The sequence below is a fragment of the Etheostoma spectabile genome, unplaced genomic scaffold, assembly GCF_008692095.1.
Source record: "Etheostoma spectabile isolate EspeVRDwgs_2016 unplaced genomic scaffold, UIUC_Espe_1.0 scaffold393, whole genome shotgun sequence".
Lineage (NCBI taxonomy): Eukaryota > Metazoa > Chordata > Actinopteri > Perciformes > Percidae > Etheostoma > Etheostoma spectabile.
This window is the reverse complement of record NW_022605598.1, coordinates 769659-770384: the sequence shown is the minus strand read 5'-3', so window position 1 is coordinate 770384 and position 726 is coordinate 769659.

Genomic DNA, 726 nt, shown 5'->3' with positions numbered 1-726 from the left:
TCATTTATCATATCATATCTCAGCTACAGCTTCATTATATTGTGCTGCTGATGTTGCAGAAAGTGGAGCTGCTGGCTGCTGGGTGGCTGCAACTGGTGGAGATGTGGTCTGCTGGGTGGCGGCAGAAAGTGGAGCTGCTGGCTGCTGGGTGGCTGCGGCTGGTGAAGATGTGGTCTGCTGGGTGGCTGCAGACAGTGGAGCTGCTGGCTGCTGGGTGGCTGCGGCTGGTTGAGATGTGGTCTGCTGGGTGGCTGTGGCCAGTGGGGCTGCACCCTGCTGGGGAGCTGTAGTAGCTTCTATTGGAGCGTTGCGTTTGTTTTTATCACCCCAGTGTGGCACTCTAGGTGTTTCCTTAATATGATGTTTAAGATGGTCGACGTTAATTTTTCGCAAGAGTGCTCCATTTTCGTCCTGCAGGTCAGCACTTTTATGTTCGATTGCCATTATTATAAATGGCCTTACAAAATTTGCCTCCAATTTCCCACCCTTCCTTTGTTGGCTCCTAATATTTTGCCTTAAAACGCTGTCCCCAACTTTGAAGATTGGAGTTTTCTCAGTAGGTTTCCCTTTTTTTTCTTCTTTTTTTTCCGTGTCCCTTGGACAGGTTTTGTCAAACAACGTCCATTAAGTGTTGTTGTTGTTGTATGTCTTGGGCCACATCTTCCTGCCCCACAACATCCTCCACAGTGCTGTCAAGCTATAACCAAAATTACATTTCCATTACAT